We start from the raw sequence: 22,847 nt of genomic DNA on the forward strand, positions 1-22,847 counted from the left end.
CTCCACTGCTCGCCTGTTCTCTCTCACGCTCCTAGCCTCTCCACTGCTAGCCTGTTCTCTCACCGTCCTGGCCTCTCCACTGCTAGCCTGTTCTCTCACGCTCCTAGCCACTCCACTGCTAGCCTGTTCTCTCACCCTCCTAGCCTCTCCACTGCTTGCCTGTTGTCTCACTCTCCTAGCCTCTCCACTGCTAGCCTGTTCTTTCACACTCCTTAGCCTCTCCACTGCTAGCCTGTTCTCTCTCTCACTCTCCTAGCCTCTCCACTGCTAGCCTGTTCTCTCTCACACTCCTAGCCTCTCTACTGCTAGCCTGTTCTCTCACTCTCCTTAGCCTCTCCACTGCTAGCCTGTTCTCTCACGCTCCTAGCCTCTCCACTGCTAGCCTGTTCTCTCTCACGCTCCTAGCCTCTCCACTGCTAGCCTGTTCTCTCTCACTCTCCTAGCCTCTCCACTGCTAGCCTGTTCTCTCTCTCTCTCCTAGCCTCTCCACTGCTCGCCTGTTCTCTCTCTCTCTCCTAGCCTCTCCACTGCTAGCCTGTTCTCTCTCACACTCCTAGCCTCTCCACTGCTAGCCTGTTCTCTCACCCTCCTAGCCTCTCCACTGCTAGCCTGTTCTCTCTCACACTCCTAGCCTCTCTACTGCTAGCCTGTTCTCTCACTCTCCTTAGCCTCTCCACTGCTAGCCTGTTCTCTCACGCTCCTAGCCTCTCCACTGCTAGCCTGTTCTCTCTCACGCTCCTAGCCTCTCCACTGCTAGCCTGTTCTCTCTCACTCTCCTAGCCTCTCCACTGCTAGCCTGTTCTCTCTCACTCTCCTAGCCTCTCCACTGCTCGCCTGTTCTCTCTCTCTCTCCTAGCCTCTCCACTGCTAGCCTGTTCTCTCTCACACTCCTAGCCTCTCCACTGCTAGCCTGTTCTCTCACCCTCCTGGCCTCTCCACTGCTAGCCTGTTCTCTCACGCTCCTAGCCTCTCCACTGCTAGCTTGTTCTCTCTCTCCTAGCCTCTCCACTGCTAGCCTGTTCTCTCACGCTCCTAGCCTCTCCACTGCTAGCCTGTTCTCTCACCCTCCTAGCCTCTCCACTGCTAGCCTGTTCTCTCACTCTCCTAGCCTCTCCACTGCTAGCCTGTTCTCTCACGCTCCTAGCCTCTCCACTGCTAGCCTGTTCTCTCACCCTCCTAGCCTCTCCACTGCTAGCCTGTTCTCTCTCTCTCCTAGCCTCTCCACTGCTAGCCTGTTCTCTCACCCTCCTAGCCTCTCCACTGCTAGCCTGTTCTCTCTCACTCTCCTAGCCTCTCCACTGCCTGCCTGTTCTCTCTCACTCTCCTAGCCTCTCCACTGCTAGCCAGTTCTCTCACCCTCCTAGCCTCTCCACTGCTAGCCTGTTCTCTCTCACGCTCCTAGCCTCTCTACTGCTAGCCTGTTCTCTCACGCTCCTAGCCTCTCCACTGCTAGCCTGTTCTCTCACTCTCCTAGCCTCTCCACTGCTAGCCTGTTCTCTCACTCTCCTAGCCTCTCCACTGCTAGCCTGTTCTCTCTCTCCTAGCCTCTCCACTGCTAGCCTGTTCTCTCTCACTCTCCTAGCCTCTCCACTGCTAGCCTGTTCTCTCTCACTCTCCTAGCCTCTCCACTGCTAGCCTGTTCTCTCTCACGCTCCTAGCCTCTCTACTGCTAGCCTGTTCTCTCACTCTCATAGCCTCTCCACGGCTAGCCTGTTCTCTCTCACCCTCCTAGCCTCTCTACTGCTATCCTGTTCTCTCACGCTCCTAGCCTCTCCACTGCTAGCCTGTTCTCTCACGCTCCTTAGCCTCTCCACTGCTAGCCTGTTCTCTCTCTCACTCTCCTAGCCTCTCCACTGCTAGCCTGTTCTCTCTCACGCTCCTAGCCTCTCTACTGCTAGCCTGTTCTCTCACTCTCCTTAGCCTCTCCACTGCTAGCCTGTTCTCTCACGCTCCTAGCCTCTCCACTGCTGCCCTGTTCTCTCTCTCCAAGCCTCTCCACTGCTAGCCTGTTCTCTCACCCTCCTGGCCTCTCCACTACTAGCCTGTTCTCTCACGCTCCTAGCCTCTCCACTGCTAGCCTGTTCTCTCTCTCCTAGCCTCTCCACTGCTAGCCTGTTCTCTCACGCTCCTCGCCTCTCCACTGCTAGCCTGTTCTCTCACCCTCCTAGCCTCTCCACTGCTAGCCTGTTCTCTCACTCTCCTAGCCTCTCCACTGCTAGCCTGTTCTCTCACCCTCCTAGCCTCTCCACTGCTAGCCTGTTCTCTCTCACTCTCCTAGCCTCTCCACTGCCTGCCTGTTCTCTCACTCTCCTAGCCTCTCCACTGCTAGCCTGTTCTCTCTCATGCTCCTAGCCTCTCCACTGCTAGCCTGTTCTCTCCCCCTCCTAGCCTCTCCACTGCTAGCCTGTTCTCTCACCCTCCTAGCCTCTCCACTGCTAGCCTGTTCTCTCTCACTCTCCTAGCCTCTCCACTGCCTGCCTGTTCTCTCTCACTCTCCTAGCCTCTCCACTGCTAGCCTGTTCTCGCTCACGCTCCTAGCCTCTCCACTGCTAGCCTGTTCTCTCACACGCTCCTAGCCTCTCTACTGCTAGCCTGTTCTCTCACGCTCCTAGCCTCTCCACTGCTAGCCTGTTCTCTCACTCTCCTAGCCTCTCCACTGCTAGCCTGTTCTCTCACTCTCCTAGCCTCTCCACTGCTAGTCTGTTCTCTCTCTCCTAGCCTCTCCACTGCTAGCCTGTTCTCTCTCACTCTCCTAGCCTCTCCACTGCTAGCCTGTTCTCTCTCATTCTCCTAGCCTCTCCACTGCTAGCCTGTTCTCTCACGCTCCTTAGCCTCTCCACTGCTAGCCTGTTCTCTCTCTCACTCTCCTAGCCTCTCCACTGCTAGCCTGTTCTCTCTCACGGTCCTAGCCTCTCCACTGCTGCCCTGTTCTCTCTCTCCAAGCCTCTCCACTGCTAGCCTGTTCTCTCACTCTCCTAGCCTCTCCACTGCTAGCCTGTTCTCTCACCCTCTCCTAGCCTCTCCACTGCTAGCCTGTTCTCTCACCCTCTCCTAGCCTCTCCACTGCTAGCCTGTTCTCTCTCACTCTCCTAGCCTCTCCACTGCTCGCCTGTTCTCTCTCTCTCTCCTAGCCTCTCCACTGCTAGCCTGTTCTCTCTCACGCTCCTAGCCTCTCCACTGCTAGCCTGTGCTCTCACCCTCCTGGCCTCTCCACTGCTAGCCTGTTCTCTCACGCTCCTAGCCTCTCCACTGCTAGCCTATTCTCTCTCTCCTAGCCTCTCTACTGCTAGCCTGTTCTCTCACGCTCCTAGCCACTCCACTGCTAGCCTATTCTCTCACCCTCCTTAGCCTCTCCACTGCTAGCCTGTTCTCTCTCACTCTCCTAGCCTCTCCACTGCTAGCCTGTTCTCTCACACTCCTTAGCCTCTCCACTGCTAGCCTGTTCTCTCTCTCACACTCCTTAGCCTCTCCACTGCTAGCCTGTTCTCTCTCTCACTCTCCTAGCCTCTCCACTGCTAGCCTGTTCTCTCTCACGCTCCTAGCCTCTCTACTGCTAGCCTGTTCTCTCACTCTCCTTAGCCTCTCCACTGCTAGCCTGTTCTCTCACGCTCCTAGCCTCTCCACTGCTAGCCTGTTCTCTCTCACGCTCCTAGCCTCTCCACTGCTGCCCTGTTCTCTCTCTCCAAGCCTCTCCACTGCTAGCCTGTTCTCTCACTCTCCTAGCCTCTCCACTGCTAGCCTGTTCTCTCACCCTCTCCTAGCCTCTCCACTGCTAGCCTGTTCTCTCACCCTCTCCTAGCCTCTCCACTGCTAGCCTGTTCTCTCTCCCTCTCCTAGCCTCTCCACTGCTCGCCTGCTCTCTCTCTCTCCTAGCCTCTCCACTGCTAGCCTGTTCTCTCTCACGCTCCTAGCCTCTCCACTGCTAGCCTGTTCTCTCACCCTCCTGGCCTCTCCACTGCTAGCCTGTTCTCTCACGCTCCTAGCCTCTCCACTGCTAGCCTGTTCTCTCACCCTCCTAGCCTCTCCACTGCTAGCCTGTTCTCTCACTCTCCTAGCCTCTCCACTGCTAGCCTGTTCTCTCACCCTCCTAGCCTCTCCACTGCTAGCCTGTTCTCTCACCTTCCTAGCCTCTCCACTGCTAGCCTGTTCTCTCTCACGCTCCTAGCCTCTCTACTGCTAGCCTGTTCTCTCACGCTCCTAGCCTCTTCACTGCTAGCCTGTTCTCTCACTCTCCTAGCCTCTCCACTGCTAGCCTGTTCTCGCACTCTCCTAGCCTCTCCACTGCTAGCCTGTTCTCTCACTCTCCTAGCCTCTCCACTGCTAGCCTGTTCTCTCACTCTCCTAGCCTCTCCACTGCTAGCCTGTTCTCTCTCTCCTAGCCTCTCCACTGCTAGCCTGTTCTCTCTCACGCTCCTAGCCTCTCCACTGCTAGCCTGTTCTCTCACCCTCCTAGCCTCTCCACTGCTAGCCTGTTCTCTCTCACGCTCCTAGCCTCTCTACTGCTAGCCTGTTCTCTCACGCTCCTAGCCTCTCCACTGCTAGCCTGTTCTCTCACTCTCCTAGCCTCTCCACTGCTAGCCTGTTCTCTCACTCTCCTAGCCTCTCCACTGCTAGTCTGTTCTCTCTCTCCTAGCCTCTCCACTGCTAGCCTGTTCTCTCTCACTCTCCTAGCCTCTCCACTGCTAGCCTGTTCTCTCTCATTCTCCTAGCCTCTCCACTGCTAGCCTGTTCTCTCACGCTCCTTAGCCTCTCCACTGCTAGCCTGTTCTCTCTCTCACTCTCCTAGCCTCTCCACTGCTAGCCTGTTCTCTCTCACGGTCCTAGCCTCTCCACTGCTGCCCTGTTCTCTCTCTCCAAGCCTCTCCACTGCTAGCCTGTTCTCTCACTCTCCTAGCCTCTCCACTGCTAGCCTGTTCTCTCACCCTCTCCTAGCCTCTCCACTGCTAGCCTGTTCTCTCACCCTCTCCTAGCCTCTCCACTGCTAGCCTGTTCTCTCTCTCTCCTAGCCTCTCCACTGCTCGCCTGTTCTCTCTCTCTCTCCTAGCCTCTCCACTGCTAGCCTGTTCTCTCTCACGCTCCTAGCCTCTCCACTGCTAGCCTGTGCTCTCACCCTCCTGGCCTCTCCACTGCTAGCCTGTTCTCTCACGCTCCTAGCCTCTCCACTGCTAGCCTATTCTCTCTCTCCTAGCCTCTCTACTGCTAGCCTGTTCTCTCACGCTCCTAGCCACTCCACTGCTAGCCTATTCTCTCACCCTCCTTAGCCTCTCCACTGCTAGCCTGTTCTCTCTCACTCTCCTAGCCTCTCCACTGCTAGCCTGTTCTCTCACACTCCTTAGCCTCTCCACTGCTAGCCTGTTCTCTCTCTCACACTCCTTAGCCTCTCCACTGCTAGCCTGTTCTCTCTCTCACTCTCCTAGCCTCTCCACTGCTAGCCTGTTCTCTCTCACGCTCCTAGCCTCTACTGCTAGCCTGTTCTCTCACTCTCCTTAGCCTCTCCACTGCTAGCCTGTTCTCTCACGCTCCTAGCCTCTCCACTGCTAGCCTGTTCTCTCTCACGCTCCTAGCCTCTCCACTGCTGCCCTGTTCTCTCTCTCCAAGCCTCTCCACTGCTAGCCTGTTCTCTCACTCTCCTAGCCTCTCCACTGCTAGCCTGTTCTCTCTCCCTCTCCTAGCCTCTCCACTGCTAGCCTGTTCTCTCTCCCTCTCCTAGCCTCTCCACTGCTCGCCTGCTCTCTCTCTCTCCTAGCCTCTCCACTGCTAGCCTGTTCTCTCTCACGCTCCTAGCCTCTCCACTGCTAGCCTGTACTCTCACCCTCCTGGCCTCTCCACTGCTAGCCTGTTCTCTCTCACGCTCTTAGCCTCTCTACTGCTAGCCTGTTCTCTCACGCTCCTAGCCTCTTCACTGCTAGCCTGTTCTCTCACTCTCCTAGCCTCTCCACTGCTAGCCTGTTCTCTCACTCTCCTAGCCTCTCCACTGCTAGCCTGTTCTCTCACTCTCCTAGCCTCTCCACTGCTAGCCTGTTCTCTCACTCTCCTAGCCTCTCCACTGCTAGCCTGTTCTCTCTCTCCTAGCCTCTCCACTGCTAGCCTGTTCTCTCTCACTCTCCTAGCCTCTCCACTGCTAGCCTGTTATCTCTCACTCTCCTAGCCTCTCCACTGCTAGCCTGTTCTCTCACGCTCCTAGCCTCTCTACTGCTAGCCTGTTCTCTCACTCTCATAGCCTCTCCACGGCTAGCCTGTTCTCTCTCACCCTCCTAGCCTCTCTACTGCTAGCCTGTTCTCTCACACTCCTAGCCTCTCCACTGCTAGCCTGTTCTCTCACGCTCCTAGCCTCTCCACTGCTAGCCTGTTCTCTCTCTCCTAGCCTCTCCACTGCTAGCCTGTTCTCTCACCCTCCTAGCCTCTCCACTGCTAGCCTGTTCTCTCACTCTCCTAGCCTCTCCACTGCTAGCCTGTTCTCTCACGCTCCTAGCCTCTCCACTGCTAGCCTGTTCTCTCACCCTCCTAGCCTCTCCACTGCTAGCCTGTTCTCTCACGCTCCTAGCCTCTCCACTGCTAGCCTGTTCTCTCACGCTCCTAGCCTCTCCACTGCTAGCCTGTTCTCTCTCACGCTCCTAGCCTCTCCACTGCTGCCCTGTTCTCTCTCTCCAAGCCTCTCCACTGCTAGCCTGTTCTCTCACTCTCCTAGCCTCTCCACTGCTAGCCTGTTCTCTCACCCCCTCTCCTAGCCTCTCCACTGCTAGCCTGTTCTCTCTCACTCTCCTAGCCTCTCCACTGCTAGCCTGTTCTCTCTCACTCTTCTAGCCTCTACACTGCTAGCCTGTTCTCTCACGCTCCTTAGCCTCTCCACTGCTAGCCTGTTCTCTCACGCTCCTAGCCTCTCCACTGCTAGCCTGTTCTCTCACCCTCCTAGCCTCTCCACTGCTAGCCTGTTCTCTCACGCTCCTAGCCTCTCCACTGCTAGCCTGTTCTCTCACCCTCCTAGCCTCTCCACTGCTAGCCTGTTCTCTCTCACTCTCCTAGCCTCTCCACTGCTAGCCTGTTCTCTCACCCTCCTAGCCTCTCCACTGCTAGCCTGTTCTCTCTCACTCTCCTAGCCTCTCCACTGCCTGCCTGTTCTCTCTCACTCTCCTAGCCTCTCCACTGCTAGCCAGTTCTCTCTCACGCTCCTAGCCTCTCCACTGCTAGCCTGTTCTCTCACGCTCCTAGCCTCTCCACTGCTAGCCTGTTCTCTCTCACGCTCCTAGCCTCTCCACTGCTGCCCTGTTCTCTCTCTCCAAGCCGCTCCACTGCTAGCCTGTTCTCTCACTCTCCTAGCCTCTCCACTGCTAGCCTGTTCTCTCACCCTCTCCTAGCCTCTCCACTGCTAGCCTGTTCTCTCACCCTCTCCTAGCCTCTCCACTGCTAGCTTGTTCTCTCTCACTCTCCTAGCCTCTCCACTGCTAGCCTGTTCTTTCTCACTCTTCTAGCCTCTCCACTGCTAGCCTGTTCTCTCACGCTCCTTAGCCTCTCCACTGTTAGCCTGTTCTCTCTCACTCTCCTAGCCTCTCCACTGCTAGCCTGTTCTCTCTCACGCTCCTAGCCTCTCTACTGATAGCCTGTTCTCTCACTCTCCTTAGCCTCTCCACTGCTAGCCTGTTCTCTCACGCTCCTAGCCTCTCCACTGCTAGCCTGTTCTCTCTCACGCTCCTAGCCTCTCCACTGCTGCCCTGTTCTCTCTCTCCAAGCCTCTCCACTGCTAGCCTGTTCTCTCACTCTCCTAGCCTCTCTACTGCTAGCCTGTTCTCTCACCCTCTCCTAGCCTCTCCACTGCTAGCCTGTTCTCTCACCCTCTCCTAGCCTCTCCACTGCTAGCCTGTTCTCTCTCACTCTCCTAGCCTCTCCACTGCTCGCCTGTTCTCTCTCTCTCTCCTAGCCTCTCTACTGCTAGCCTGTTCTCTCTCACGCTCCTAGCCTCTCCACTGCTAGCCTGTTCTCTCACCCTCCTGGCCTCTCCACTGCTAGCCTGTTCTCTCACGCTCCTAGCCTCTCCACTGCTAGCCTATTCTCTCTCTCCTAGCCTCTCTACTGCTAGCCTGTTCTCTCACGCTCCTAGCCGCTCCACTGCTAGCCTGTTCTCTCACCCTCCTAGCCTCTCCACTGCTTGCCTGTTGTCTCACTCTCCTAGCCTCTCCACTGCTAGCCTGTTCTTTCACACTCCTTAGCCTCTCCACTGCTAGCCTGTTCTCTCTCTCACTCTCCTAGCCTCTCCACTGCTAGCCTGTTCTCTCTCACACTCCTAGCCTCTCTACTGCTAGCCTGTTCTCTCACTCTCCTTAGCCTCTCCACTGCTAGCCTGTTCTCTCACGCTCCTAGCCTCTCCACTGCTAGCCTGTTCTCTCTCACGCTCCTAGCCTCTCCACTGCTGCCCTGTTCTCTCTCTCCAAGCCTCTCCACTGCTAGCCTGTTCTCTCACTCTCCTAGCCTCTCCACTGCTAGCCTGTTCTCTCACCCTCTCCTAGCCTCTCCACTGCTAGCCTGTTTTCTCACCCTCTCCTAGCCTCTCCACTGCTAGCCTGTTCTCTCTCACTCTCCTAGCCTCTCCACTGCTCGCCTGTTCTCTCTCTCTCTCCTAGCCTCTCCACTGCTAGCCTGTTCTCTCTCACGCTCCTAGCCTCTCCACTGCTAGCCTGTTCTCTCACCCTCCTGGCCTCTCCACTGCTAGCCTGTTCTCTCACGCTCCTAGCCTCTCCACTGCTAGCTTGTTCTCTCTCTCCTAGCCTCTCCACTGCTAGCCTGTTCTCTCACGCTCCTAGCCTCTCCACTGCTAGCCTGTTCTCTCACCCTCCTAGCCTCTCCACTGCTAGCCTGTTCTCTCACTCTCCTAGCCTCTCCACTGCTAGCCTGTTCTCTCACGCTCCTAGCCTCTCCACTGCTAGCCTGTTCTCTCACCCTCCTAGCCTCTCCACTGCTAGCCTGTTCTCTCTCTCTCCTAGCCTCTCCACTGCTAGCCTGTTCTCTCACCCTCCTAGCCTCTCCACTGCTAGCCTGTTCTCTCTCACTCTCCTAGCCTCTCCACTGCCTGCCTGTTCTCTCTCACTCTCCTAGCCTCTCCACTGCTAGCCAGTTCTCTCACCCTCCTAGCCTCTCCACTGCTAGCCTGTTCTCTCTCACGCTCCTAGCCTCTCTACTGCTAGCCTGTTCTCTCACGCTCCTAGCCTCTCCACTGCTAGCCTGTTCTCTCACTCTCCTAGCCTCTCCACTGCTAGCCTGTTCTCTCACTCTCCTAGCCTCTCCACTGCTAGCCTGTTCTCTCTCTCCTAGCCTCTCCACTGCTAGCCTGTTCTCTCTCACTCTCCTAGCCTCTCCACTGCTAGCCTGTTCTCTCTCACTCTCCTAGCCTCTCCACTGCTAGCCTGTTCTCTCTCACGCTCCTAGCCTCTCTACTGCTAGCCTATTCTCTCACTCTCATAGCCTCTCCACGGCTAGCCTGTTCTCTCTCACCCTCCTAGCCTCTCTACTGCTATCCTGTTCTCTCACGCTCCTAGCCTCTCCACTGCTAGCCTGTTCTCTCACGCTCCTTAGCCTCTCCACTGCTAGCCTGTTCTCTCTCTCACTCTCCTAGCCTCTCCACTGCTAGCCTGTTCTCTCTCACGCTCCTAGCCTCTCTACTGCTAGCCTGTTCTCTCACTCTCCTTAGCCTCTCCACTGCTAGCCTGTTCTCTCACGCTCCTAGCCTCTCCACTGCTGCCCTGTTCTCTCTCTCCAAGCCTCTCCACTGCTAGCCTGTTCTCTCACCCTCCTGGCCTCTCCACTACTAGCCTGTTCTCTCACGCTCCTAGCCTCTCCACTGCTAGCCTGTTCTCTCTCTCCTAGCCTCTCCACTGCTAGCCTGTTCTCTCACGCTCCTCGCCTCTCCACTGCTAGCCTGTTCTCTCACCCTCCTAGCCTCTCCACTGCTAGCCTGTTCTCTCACTCTCCTAGCCTCTCCACTGCTAGCCTGTTCTCTCACCCTCCTAGCCTCTCCACTGCTAGCCTGTTCTCTCTCACTCTCCTAGCCTCTCCACTGCCTGCCTGTTCTCTCACTCTCCTAGCCTCTCCACTGCTAGCCTGTTCTCTCTCATGCTCCTAGCCTCTCCACTGCTAGCCTGTTCTCTCCCCCTCCTAGCCTCTCCACTGCTAGCCTGTTCTCTCACCCTCCTAGCCTCTCCACTGCTAGCCTGTTCTCTCTCACTCTCCTAGCCTCTCCACTGCCTGCCTGTTCTCTCTCACTCTCCTAGCCTCTCCACTGCTAGCCTGTTCTCTCTCACGCTCCTAGCCTCTCCACTGCTAGCCTGTTCTCTCACCCTCCTAGCCTCTCCACTGCTAGCCTGTTCTCTCTCACGCTCCTAGCCTCTCTACTGCTAGCCTGTTCTCTCACGCTCCTAGCCTCTCCACTGCTAGCCTGTTCTCTCACTCTCCTAGCCTCTCCACTGCTAGCCTGTTCTCTCACTCTCCTAGCCTCTCCACTGCTAGTCTGTTCTCTCTCTCCTAGCCTCTCCACTGCTAGCCTGTTCTCTCTCACTCTCCTAGCCTCTCCACTGCTAGCCTGTTCTCTCTCATTCTCCTAGCCTCTCCACTGCTAGCCTGTTCTCTCACGCTCCTTAGCCTCTCCACTGCTAGCCTGTTCTCTCACGCTCCTAGCCTCTCCACTGCTAGCCTGTTCTCTCTCACGCTCCTAGCCTCTCCACTGCTGCCCTGTTCTCTCTCTCCAAGCCGCTCCACTGCTAGCCTGTTCTCTCACTCTCCTAGCCTCTCCACTGCTAGCCTGTTCTCTCACCCTCTCCTAGCCTCTCCACTGCTAGCCTGTTCTCTCACCCTCTCCTAGCCTCTCCACTGCTAGCTTGTTCTCTCTCACTCTCCTAGCCTCTCCACTGCTAGCCTGTTCTTTCTCACTCTTCTAGCCTCTCCACTGCTAGCCTGTTCTCTCATGCTCCTTAGCCTCTCCACTGCTAGCCTGTTCTCTCTCACTCTCCTAGCCTCTCCACTGCTAGCCTGTTCTCTCTCACGCTCCTAGCCTCTCTACTGATAGCCTGTTCTCTCACTCTCCTTAGCCTCTCCACTGCTAGCCTGTTCTCTCACGCTCCTAGCCTCTCCACTGCTAGCCTGTTCTCTCTCACGCTCCTAGCCTCTCCACTGCTGCCCTGTTCTCTCTCTCCAAGCCTCTCCACTGCTAGCCTGTTCTCTCACTCTCCTAGCCTCTCTACTGCTAGCCTGTTCTCTCACCCTCTCCTAGCCTCTCCACTGCTAGCCTGTTCTCTCACCCTCTCCTAGCCTCTCCACTGCTAGCCTGTTCTCTCTCACTCTCCTAGCCTCTCCACTGCTCGCCTGTTCTCTCTCACTCTCCTAGCCTCTCCACTGCTCGCCTGTTCTCTCTCTCTCTCCTAGCCTCTCTACTGCTAGCCTGTTCTCTCTCACGCTCCTAGCCTCTCCACTGCTAGCCTGTTCTCTCACCCTCCTGGCCTCTCCACTGCTAGCCTGTTCTCTCACGCTCCTAGCCTCTCCACTGCTAGCCTATTCTCTCTCTCCTAGCCTCTCTACTGCTAGCCTGTTCTCTCACGCTCCTAGCCACTCCACTGCTAGCCTGTTCTCTCACCCTCCTAGCCTCTCCACTGCTTGCCTGTTGTCTCACTCTCCTAGCCTCTCCACTGCTAGCCTGTTCTTTCACACTCCTTAGCCTCTCCACTGCTAGCCTGTTCTCTCTCTCACTCTCCTAGCCTCTCCACTGCTAGCCTGTTCTCTCTCACACTCCTAGCCTCTCTACTGCTAGCCTGTTCTCTCACTCTCCTTAGCCTCTCCACTGCTAGCCTGTTCTCTCACGCTCCTAGCCTCTCCACTGCTAGCCTGTTCTCTCTCACGCTCCTAGCCTCTCCACTGCTGCCCTGTTCTCTCTCTCCAAGCCTCTCCACTGCTAGCCTGTTCTCTCACTCTCCTAGCCTCTCCACTGCTAGCCTGTTCTCTCACCCTCTCCTAGCCTCTCCACTGCTAGCCTGTTTTCTCACCCTCTCCTAGCCTCTCCACTGCTAGCCTGTTCTCTCTCACTCTCCTAGCCTCTCCACTGCTCGCCTGTTCTCTCTCTCTCTCCTAGCCTCTCCACTGCTAGCCTGTTCTCTCTCACGCTCCTAGCCTCTCCACTGCTAGCCTGTTCTCTCACCCTCCTGGCCTCTCCACTGCTAGCCTGTTCTCTCACGCTCCTAGCCTCTCCACTGCTAGCTTGTTCTCTCTCTCCTAGCCTCTCCACTGCTAGCCTGTTCTCTCACGCTCCTAGCCTCTCCACTGCTAGCCTGTTCTCTCACCCTCCTAGCCTCTCCACTGCTAGCCTGTTCTCTCACTCTCCTAGCCTCTCCACTGCTAGCCTGTTCTCTCACGCTCCTAGCCTCTCCACTGCTAGCCTGTTCTCTCACCCTCCTAGCCTCTCCACTGCTAGCCTGTTCTCTCTCTCTCCTAGCCTCTCCACTGCTAGCCTGTTCTCTCACTCTCCTAGCCTCTCCACTGCTAGCCTGTTCTCTCTCACTCTCCTAGCCTCTCCACTGCCTGCCTGTTCTCTCTCACTCTCCTAGCCTCTCCACTGCTAGCCAGTTCTCTCACCCTCCTAGCCTCTCCACTGCTAGCCTGTTCTCTCTCACGCTCCTAGCCTCTCTACTGCTAGCCTGTTCTCTCACGCTCCTAGCCTCTCCACTGCTAGCCTGTTCTCTCACTCTCCTAGCCTCTCCACTGCTAGCCTGTTCTCTCACTCTCCTAGCCTCTCCACTGCTAGCCTGTTCTCTCTCTCCTAGCCTCTCCACTGCTAGCCTGTTCTCTCTCACTCTCCTAGCCTCTCCACTGCTAGCCTGTTCTCTCTCACTCTCCTAGCCTCTCCACTGCTAGCCTGTTCTCTCTCACGCTCCTAGCCTCTCTACTGCCAGCCTGTTCTCTCACTCTCATAGCCTCTCCACGGCTAGCCTGTTCTCTCTCACCCTCCTAGCCTCTCTACTGCTATCCTGTTCTCTCACGCTCCTAGCCTCTCCACTGCTAGCCTGTTCTCTCACGCTCCTTAGCCTCTCCACTGCTAGCCTGTTCTCTCTCTCACTCTCCTAGCCTCTCCACTGCTAGCCTGTTCTCTCTCACGCTCCTAGCCTCTCTACTGCTAGCCTGTTCTCTCACTCTCCTTAGCCTCTCCACTGCTAGCCTGTTCTCTCACGCTCCTAGCCTCTCCACTGCTGCCCTGTTCTCTCTCTCCAAGCCTCTCCACTGCTAGCCTGTTCTCTCACCCTCCTAGCCTCTCCACTGCTAGCCTGTTCTCTCACTCTCCTAGCCTCTCCACTGCTAGCCTGTTCTCTCACCCTCCTAGCCTCTCCACTGCTAGCCTGTTCTCTCTCATGCTCCTAGCCTCTCCACTGCTAGCCTGTTCTCTCCCCCTCCTAGCCTCTCCACTGCTAGCCTGTTCTCTCACCCTCCTAGCCTCTCCACTGCTAGCCTGTTCTCTCTCACTCTCCTAGCCTCTCCACTGCCTGCCTGTTCTCTCTCACTCTCCTAGCCTCTCCACTGCTAGCCTGTTCTCTCTCACGCTCCTAGCCTCTCCACTGCTAGCCTGTTCTCTCACCCTCCTAGCCTCTCCACTGCTAGCCTGTTCTCTCTCACGCTCCTAGCCTCTCTACTGCTAGCCTGTTCTCTCACGCTCCTAGCCTCTCCACTGCTAGCCTGTTCTCTCACTCTCCTAGCCTCTCCACTGCTAGCCTGTTCTCTCACTCTCCTAGCCTCTCCACTGCTAGTCTGTTCTCTCTCTCCTAGCCTCTCCACTGCTAGCCTGTTCTCTCTCACTCTCCTAGCCTCTCCACTGCTAGCCTGTTCTCTCTCATTCTCCTAGCCTCTCCACTGCTAGCCTGTTCTCTCACGCTCCTTAGCCTCTCCACTGCTAGCCTGTTCTCTCTCTCACTCTCCTAGCCTCTCCACTGCTAGCCTGTTCTCTCTCACGGTCCTAGCCTCTCCACTGCTGCCCTGTTCTCTCTCTCCAAGCCTCTCCACTGCTAGCCTGTTCTCTCACTCTCCTAGCCTCTCCACTGCTAGCCTGTTCTCTCACCCTCTCCTAGCCTCTCCACTGCTAGCCTGTTCTCTCACCCTCTCCTAGCCTCTCCACTGCTAGCCTGTTCTCTCTCACTCTCCTAGCCTCTCCACTGCTCGCCTGTTCTCTCTCTCTCTCCTAGCCTCTCCACTGCTAGCCTGTTCTCTCTCACGCTCCTAGCCTCTCCACTGCTAGCCTGTGCTCTCACCCTCCTGGCCTCTCCACTGCTAGCCTGTTCTCTCACGCTCCTAGCCTCTCCACTGCTAGCCTATTCTCTCTCTCCTAGCCTCTCTACTGCTAGCCTGTTCTCTCACGCTCCTAGCCACTCCACTGCTAGCCTATTCTCTCACCCTCCTTAGCCTCTCCACTGCTAGCCTGTTCTCTCTCACTCTCCTAGCCTCTCCACTGCTAGCCTGTTCTCTCACACTCCTTAGCCTCTCCACTGCTAGCCTGTTCTCTCTCTCACACTCCTTAGCCTCTCCACTGCTAGCCTGTTCTCTCTCTCACTCTCCTAGCCTCTCCACTGCTAGCCTGTTCTCTCTCACGCTCCTAGCCTCTCTACTGCTAGCCTGTTCTCTCACTCTCCTTAGCCTCTCCACTGCTAGCCTGTTCTCTCACGCTCCTAGCCTCTCCACTGCTAGCCTGTTCTCTCTCACGCTCCTAGCCTCTCCACTGCTGCCCTGTTCTCTCTCTCCAAGCCTCTCCACTGCTAGCCTGTTCTCTCACTCTCCTAGCCTCTCCACTGCTAGCCTGTTCTCTCACCCTCTCCTAGCCTCTCCACTGCTAGCCTGTTCTCTCACCCTCTCCTAGCCTCTCCACTGCTAGCCTGTTCTCTCTCCCTCTCCTAGCCTCTCCACTGCTCGCCTGCTCTCTCTCTCTCCTAGCCTCTCCACTGCTAGCCTGTTCTCTCTCACGCTCCTAGCCTCTCCACTGCTAGCCTGTTCTCTCACCCTCCTGGCCTCTCCACTGCTAGCCTGTTCTCTCACGCTCCTAGCCTCTCCACTGCTAGCCTGTTCTCTCACCCTCCTAGCCTCTCCACTGCTAGCCTGTTCTCTCACTCTCCTAGCCTCTCCACTGCTAGCCTGTTCTCTCACCCTCCTAGCCTCTCCACTGCTAGCCTGTTCTCTCACCTTCCTAGCCTCTCCACTGCTAGCCTGTTCTCTCTCACGCTCCTAGCCTCTCTACTGCTAGCCTGTTCTCTCACGCTCCTAGCCTCTTCACTGCTAGCCTGTTCTCTCACTCTCCTAGCCTCTCCACTGCTAGCCTGTTCTCTCACTCTCCTAGCCTCTCCACTGCTAGCCTGTTTTCTCACTCTCCTAGCTTCTCCACTGCTAGCCTGTTCTCTCACTCTCCTAGCCTCTCCACTGCTAGCCTGTTCTCTCTCTCCTAGCCTCTCCACTGCTAGCCTGTTCTCTCTCACGCTCCTAGCCTCTCCACTGTTAGCCTGTTCTCTCACCCTCCTAGCCTCTCCACTGCTAGCCTGTTCTCTCTCACGCTCCTAGCCTCTCTACTGCTAGCCTGTTCTCTCACGCTCCTAGCCTCTCCACTGCTAGCCTGTTCTCTCACTCTCCTAGCCTCTCCACTGCTAGCCTGTTCTCTCACTCTCCTAGCCTCTCCACTGCTAGTCTGTTCTCTCTCTCCTAGCCTCTCCACTGCTAGCCTGTTCTCTCTCACTCTCCTAGCCTCTCCACTGCTAGCCTGTTCTCTCTCATTCTCCTAGCCTCTCCACTGCTAGCCTGTTCTCTCACGCTCCTTAGCCTCTCCACTGCTAGCCTGTTCTCTCTCTCACTCTCCTAGCCTCTCCACTGCTAGCCTGTTCTCTCTCACGGTCCTAGCCTCTCCACTGCTGCCCTGTTCTCTCTCTCCAAGCCTCTCCACTGCTAGCCTGTTCTCTCACTCTCCTAGCCTCTCCACTGCTAGCCTGTTCTCTCACCCTCTCCTAGCCTCTCCACTGCTAGCCTGTTCTCTCACCCTCTCCTAGCCTCTCCACTGCTAGCCTGTTCTCTCTCACTCTCCTAGCCTCTCCACTGCTCGCCTGTTCTCTCTCTCTCCTAGCCTCTCCACTGCTAGCCTGTTCTCTCTCACGCTCCTAGCCTCTCCACTGCTAGCCTGTGCTCTCACCCTCCTGGCCTCTCCACTGCTAGCCTGTTCTCTCACGCTCCTAGCCTCTCCACTGCTAGCCTATTCTCTCTCTCCTAGCCTCTCCACTGCTAGCCTGTTCTCTCACACTCCTTAGCCTCTCCACTGCTAGCCTGTTCTCTCTCTCACACTCCTTAGCCTCTCCACTGCTAGCCTGTTCTCTCTCTCACTCTCCTAGCCTCTCCACTGCTAGCCTGTTCTCTCTCACGCTCCTAGCCTCTACTGCTAGTCTGTTCTCTCACTCTCCTTAGCCTCTCCACTGCTAGCCTGTTCTCTCACGCTCCTAGCCTCTCCACTGCTAGCCTGTTCTCTCTCACGCTCCTAGCCTCTCCACTGCTGCCCTGTTCTCTCTCTCCAAGCCTCTCCACTGCTAGCCTGTTCTCTCACTCTCCTAGCCTCTCCACTGCTAGCCTGTTCTCTCACCCTCTCCTAGCCTCTCCACTGCTAGCCTGTTCTCTCACCCTCTCCTAGCCTCTCCACTGCTAGCCTGTTCTCTCTCCCTCTCCTAGCCTCTCCACTGCTCGCCTGCTCTCTCTCTCTCCTAGCCTCTCCACTGCTAGCCTGTTCTCTCTCACGCTCCTAGCCTCTCCACTGCTAGCCTGTTCTCTCACCCTCCTGGCCTCTCCACTGCTAGCCTGTTCTCTCTCACGCTCCTAGCCTCTCTACTGCTAGCCTGTTCTCTCACGCTCCTAGCCTCTTCACTGCTAGCCTGTTCTCTCACTCTCCTAGCCTCTCCACTGCTAGCCTGTTCTCTCACTCTCCTAGCCTCTCCACTGCTAGCCTGTTCTCTCACTCTCCTAGCCTCTCCACTGCTAGCCTGTTCTCTCACTCTCCTAGCCTCTCCACTGCTAGCCTGTTCTCTCTCTCCTAGCCTCTCCACTGCTAGCCTGTTCTCTCTCACTCTCCTAGCCTCTCCACTGCTAGCCTGTTATCTCTCACTCTCCTAGCCTCTCCACTGCTAGCCTGTTCTCTCACGCTCCTAGCCTCTCTACTGCTAGCCTGTTCTCTCACTCTCATAGCCTCTCCACGGCTAGCCTGTTCTCTCTCACCCTCCTAGCCTCTCTACTGCTAGCCTGTTCTCTCACACTCCTAGCCTCTCCACTGCTAGCCTGTTCTCTCACGCTCCTAGCCTCTCCACTGCTAGCCTGTTCTCTCTCTCCTAGCCTCTCCACTGCTAGCCTGTTCTCTCACCCTCCTAGCCTCTCCACTGCTAGCCTGTTCTCTCACTCTCCTAGCCTCTCCACTGCTAGCCTGTTCTCTCACGCTCCTAGCCTCTCCACTGCTAGCCTGTTCTCTCACCCTCCTAGCCTCTCCACTGCTAGCCTGTTCTCTCACGCTCCTAGCCTCTCCACTGCTAGCCTGTTCTCTCACGCTCCTAGCCTCTCCACTGCTAGCCTGTTCTCTCTCACGCTCCTAGCCTCTCCACTGCTGCCCTGTTCTCTCTCTCCAAGCCTCTCCACTGCTAGCCTGTTCTCTCACTCTCCTAGCCTCTCCACTGCTAGCCTGTTCTCTCACCCCCTCTCCTAGCCTCTCCACTGCTAGCCTGTTCTCTCTCACTCTCCTAGCCTCTCCACTGCTAGCCTGTTCTCTCTCACTCTTCTAGCCTCTACACTGCTAGCCTGTTCTCTCACGCTCCTTAGCCTCTCCACTGCTAGCCTGTTCTCTCACGCTCCTAGCCTCTCCACTGCTAGCCTGTTCTCTCACCCTCCTAGCCTCTCCACTGCTAGCCTGTTCTCTCACGCTCCTAGCCTCTCCACTGCTAGCCTGTTCTCTCACCCTCCTAGCCTCTCCACTGCTAGCCTGTTCTCTCACCCTCCTAGCCTCTCCACTGCTAGCCTGTTCTCTCACTCTCCTAGCCTCTCCACTGCTAGCCTGTTCTCTCACGCTCCTAGCCTCTCCACTGCTAGCCTGTTCTCTCACCCTCCTAGCCTCTCCACTGCTAGCCTGTTCTCTCACGCTCCTAGCCTCTCCACTGCTAGCCTGTTCTCTCACGCTCCTAGCCTCTCCACTGCTAGCCTGTTTTCTCTCACGCTCCTAGCCTCTCCACTGCTGCCCTGTTCTCTCTCTCCAAGCCTCTCCACTGCTAGCCTGTTCTCTCACTCTCCTAGCCTCTCCACTGCTAGCCTGTTCTCTCACCCCCTCTCCTAGCCTCTCCACTGCTAGCCTGTTCTCTCTCACTCTCCTAGCCTCTCCACTGCTAGCCTGTTCTCTCTCACTCTTCTAGCCTCTACACTGCTAGCCTGTTCTCTCACGCTCCTTAGCCTCTCCACTGCTAGCCTGTTCTCTCACGCTCCTAGCCTCTCCACTGCTAGCCTGTTCTCTCACCCTCCTAGCCTCTCCACTGCTAGCCTGTTCTCTCACGCTCCTAGCCTCTCCACTGCTAGCCTGTTCTCTCACCCTCCTAGCCTCTCCACTGCTAGCCTGTTCTCTCTCACTCTCCTAGCCTCTCCACTGCTAGCCTGTTCTCTCACCCTCCTAGCCTCTCCACTGCTAGCCTGTTCTCTCTCACTCTCCTAGCCTCTCCACTGCCTGCCTGTTCTCTCTCACTCTCCTAGCCTCTCCACTGCTAGCCAGTTCTCTCTCACGCTCCTAGCCTCTCCACTGCTAGCCTGTTCTCTCACGCTCCTAGCCTCTCCACTGCTAGCCTGTTCTCTCTCACGCTCCTAGCCTCTCCACTGCTGCCCTGTTCTCTCTCTCCAAGCCGCTCCACTGCTAGCCTGTTCTCTCACTCTCCTAGCCTCTCCACTGCTAGCCTGTTCTCTCACCCTCTCCTAGCCTCTCCACTGCTAGCCTGTTCTCTCACCCTCTCCTAGCCTCTCCACTGCTAGCTTGTTCTCTCTCACTCTCCTAGCCTCTCCACTGCTAGCCTGTTCTTTCTCACTCTTCTAGCCTCTCCACTGCTAGCCTGTTCTCTCACGCTCCTTAGCCTCTCCACTGTTAGCCTGTTCTCTCTCACTCTCCTAGCCTCTCCACTGCTAGCCTGTTCTCTCTCACGCTCCTAGCCTCTCTACTGATAGCCTGTTCTCTCACTCTCCTTAGCCTCTCCACTGCTAGCCTGTTCTCTCACGCTCCTAGCCTCTCCACTGCTAGCCTGTTCTCTCTCACGCTCCTAGCCTCTCCACTGCTGCCCTGTTCTCTCTCTCCAAGCCTCTCCACTGCTAGCCTGTTCTCTCACTCTCCTAGCCTCTCTACTGCTAGCCTGTTCTCTCACCCTCTCCTAGCCTCTCCACTGCTAGCCTGTTCTCTCACCCTCTCCTAGCCTCTCCACTGCTAGCCTGTTCTCTCTCACTCTCCTAGCCTCTCCACTGCTCGCCTGTTCTCTCTCTCTCTCCTAGCCTCTCTACTGCTAGCCTGTTCTCTCTCACGCTCCTAGCCTCTCCACTGCTAGCCTGTTCTCTCACCCTCCTGGCCTCTCCACTGCTAGCCTGTTCTCTCACGCTCCTAGCCTCTCCACTGCTAGCCTATTCTCTCTCTCCTAGCCTCTCTACTGCTAGCCTGTTCTCTCACGCTCCTAGCCACTCCACTGCTAGCCTGTTCTCTCACCCTCCTAGCCTCTCCACTGCTTGCCTGTTGTCTCACTCTCCTAGCCTCTCCACTGCTAGCCTGTTCTTTCACACTCCTTAGCCTCTCCACTGCTAGCCTGTTCTCTCTCTCACTCTCCTAGCCTCTCCACTGCTAGCCTGTTCTCTCTCACACTCCTAGCCTCTCTACTGCTAGCCTGTTCTCTCACTCTCCTTAGCCTCTCCACTGCTAGCCTGTTCTCTCACGCTCCTAGCCTCTCCACTGCTAGCCTGTTCTCTCTCACGCTCCTAGCCTCTCCACTGCTGCCCTGTTCTCTCTCTCCAAGCCTCTCCACTGCTAGCCTGTTCTCTCACTCTCCTAGCCTCTCCACTGCTAGCCTGTTCTCTCACCCTCTCCTAGCCTCTCCACTGCTAGCCTGTTTTCTCACCCTCTCCTAGCCTCTCCACTGCTAGCCTGTTCTCTCTCACTCTCCTAGCCTCTCCACTGCTCGCCTGTTCTCTCTCTCTCTCCTAGCCTCTCCACTGCTAGCCTGTTCTCTCTCACGCTCCTAGCCTCTCCACTGCTAGCCTGTTCTCTCACCCTCCTGGCCTCTCCACTGCTAGCCTGTTCTCTCACGCTCCTAGCCTCTCCACTGCTAGCTTGTTCTCTCTCTCCTAGCCTCTCCACTGCTAGCCTGTTCTCTCACGCTCCTAGCCTCTCCACTGCTAGCCTGTTCTCTCACCCTCCTAGCCTCTCCACTGCTAGCCTGTTCTCTCACTCTCCTAGCCTCTCCACTGCTAGCCTGTTCTCTCACGCTCCTAGCCTCTCCACTGCTAGCCTGTTCTCTCACCCTCCTAGCCTCTCCACTGCTAGCCTGTTCTCTCTCTCTCCTAGCCTCTCCACTGCTAGCCTGTTCTCTCACCCTCCTAGCCTCTCCACTGCTAGCCTGTTCTCTCTCACTCTCCTAGCCTCTCCACTGCCTGCCTGTTCTCTCTCACTCTCCTAGCCTCTCCACTGCTAGCCAGTTCTCTCACCCTCCTAGCCTCTCCACTGCTAGCCTGTTCTCTCTCACGCTCCTAGCCTCTCTACTGCTAGCCTGTTCTCTCACGCTCCTAGCCTCTCCACTGCTAGCCTGTTCTCTCACTCTCCTAGCCTCTCCACTGCTAGCCTGTTCTCTCACTCTCCTAGCCTCTCCACTGCTAGCCTGTTCTCTCTCTCCTAGCCTCTCCACTGCTAGCCTGTTCTCTCTCACTCTCCTAGCCTCTCCACTGCTAGCCTGTTCTCTCTCACTCTCCTAGCCTCTCCACTGCTAGCCTGTTCTCTCTCACGCTCCTAGCCTCTCTACTGCTAGCCTGTTCTCTCACTCTCATAGCCTCTCCACGGCTAGCCTGTTCTCTCTCACCCTCCTAGCCTCTCTACTGCTATCCTGTTCTCTCACGCTCCTAGCCTCTCCACTGCTAGCCTGTTCTCTCACGCTCCTTAGCCTCTCCACTGCTAGCCTGTTCTCTCTCTCACTCTCCTAGCCTCTCCACTGCTAGCCTGTTCTCTCTCACGCTCCTAGCCTCTCTACTGCTAGCCTGTTCTCTCACTCTCCTTAGCCTCTCCACTGCTAGCCTGTTCTCTCACGCTCCTAGCCTCTCCACTGCTGCCCTGTTCTCTCTCTCCAAGCCTCTCCACTGCTAGCCTGTTCTCTCACCCTCCTGGCCTCTCCACTACTAGCCTGTTCTCTCACGCTCCTAGCCTCTCCACTGCTAGCCTGTTCTCTCTCTCCTAGCCTCTCCACTGCTAGCCTGTTCTCTCACGCTCCTCGCCTCTCCACTGCTAGCCTGTTCTCTCACCCTCCTAGCCTCTCCACTGCTAGCCTGTTCTCTCACTCTCCTAGCCTCTCCACTGCTAGCCTGTTCTCTCACCCTCCTAGCCTCTCCACTGCTAGCCTGTTCTCTCTCACTCTCCTAGCCTCTCCACTGCCTGCCTGTTCTCTCACTCTCCTAGCCTCTCCACTGCTAGCCTGTTCTCTCTCATGCTCCTAGCCTCTCCACTGCTAGCCTGTTCTCTCCCCCTCCTAGCCTCTCCACTGCTAGCCTGTTCTCTCACCCTCCTAGCCTCTCCACTGCTAGCCTGTTCTCTCTCACTCTCCTAGCCTCTCCACTGCCTGCCTGTTCTCTCTCACTCTCCTAGCCTCTCCACTGCTAGCCTGTTCTCTCTCACGCTCCTAGCCTCTCCACTGCTAGCCTGTTCTCTCACCCTCCTAGCCTCTCCACTGCTAGCCTGTTCTCTCTCACGCTCCTAGCCTCTCTACTGCTAGCCTGTTCTCTCACGCTCCTAGCCTCTCCACTGCTAGCCTGTTCTCTCACTCTCCTAGCCTCTCCACTGCTAGCCTGTTCTCTCACTCTCCTAGCCTCTCCACTGCTAGTCTGTTCTCTCTCTCCTAGCCTCTCCACTGCTAGCCTGTTCTCTCTCACTCTCCTAGCCTCTCCACTGCTAGCCTGTTCTCTCTCATTCTCCTAGCCTCTCCACTGCTAGCCTGTTCTCTCACGCTCCTTAGCCTCTCCACTGCTAGCCTGTTCTCTCACGCTCCTAGCCTCTCCACTGCTAGCCTGTTCTCTCTCACGCTCCTAGCCTCTCCACTGCTGCCCTGTTCTCTCTCTCCAAGCCGCTCCACTGCTAGCCTGTTCTCTCACTCTCCTAGCCTCTCCACTGCTAGCCTGTTCTCTCACCCTCTCCTAGCCTCTCCACTGCTAGCCTGTTCTCTCACCCTCTCCTAGCCTCTCCACTGCTAGCTTGTTCTCTCTCACTCTCCTAGCCTCTCCACTGCTAGCCTGTTCTTTCTCACTCTTCTAGCCTCTCCACTGCTAGCCTGTTCTCTCACGCTCCTTAGCCTCTCCACTGCTAGCCTGTTCTCTCTCACTCTCCTAGCCTCTCCACTGCTAGCCTGTTCTCTCTCACGCTCCTAGCCTCTCTACTGATAGCCTGTTCTCTCACTCTCCTTAGCCTCTCCACTGCTAGCCTGTTCTCTCACGCTCCTAGCCTCTCCACTGCTAGCCTGTTCTCTCTCACGCTCCTAGCCTCTCCACTGCTGCCCTGTTCTCTCTCTCCAAGCCTCTCCACTGCTAGCCTGTTCTCTCACTCTCCTAGCCTCTCTACTGCT

Source organism: Petromyzon marinus, unplaced genomic scaffold, assembly GCF_048934315.1.
Source record: "Petromyzon marinus isolate PM22_M1 ecotype Great Lakes invasive population unplaced genomic scaffold, UKy_Petmar_22M1.pri1.0 PM_G_Scaffold_62, whole genome shotgun sequence".
Taxonomy (NCBI): domain Eukaryota; kingdom Metazoa; phylum Chordata; class Hyperoartia; order Petromyzontiformes; family Petromyzontidae; genus Petromyzon; species Petromyzon marinus.